General features: G+C 53.9%; 1 pseudogene; it reads right to left on the bottom strand.

The window, feature by feature from the left end:
- Position 1: 1 nt before the first annotated feature.
- Positions 2 to 551, bottom strand: LOC105002797 (annotated as a pseudogene).
- Between the last annotated feature and the right edge of the window lie 4 nt (positions 552 to 555).

Below are 555 nucleotides of genomic sequence, written 5' to 3'. Positions count from 1 at the left end.
CATCGAAGTCCTGCATCCTATGGACTTTGTGACTTTCACTATAATTTCGTTTTCCACCACCTTTCTTCCACACTGCCTGTAAGAATTATTCCCCATGCTGAAGACTCCTTCACCATCTGTCAGGACAAGCAAGTGGGCTCTACCACAGGAGACCTGCAGCACCTGCATCTCCTGAGGTCTGTCCAGCAGCAGTGGCACAGGTGAGGGCTCCAAAACACTCTTATCCCCTCATTTTATCTTCCCGGCTCCTGTGAAATCTGAGCTGAGAATCTTTGTTGAGCCTCATACCCCAAACTTTCATTAATATCCTTGGTTTTAGAGGACAGTGAATCCATAACCACAGGCAGCAGATGAAATCTTTTGGCCCAGCTCCAGGCGGTGGGGCACGGCCTGGATCCTGCAGCATGGGGCTGGGGTCCATAGCTGGGCAGCACGAAGGTGGGCACGCCTAGCACCCAGGAGAAGCTGAAACCCCGCACGAAGATTCGGTCAGCGTGAGTCACACGCTCGCCCACGTAGTAGAACACGGGCGCATCGGCCTTGGCTTCCGCCGCC

Source organism: Bison bison, unplaced genomic scaffold (assembly GCF_000754665.1).
Source record: "Bison bison bison isolate TAMUID 2011002044 unplaced genomic scaffold, Bison_UMD1.0 scf7180017856604, whole genome shotgun sequence".
Lineage (NCBI taxonomy): Eukaryota > Metazoa > Chordata > Mammalia > Artiodactyla > Bovidae > Bison > Bison bison.
The sequence above is the reverse complement of the archived record's forward strand: the minus strand, read 5'-3'. Positions and strand labels throughout refer to the sequence as shown.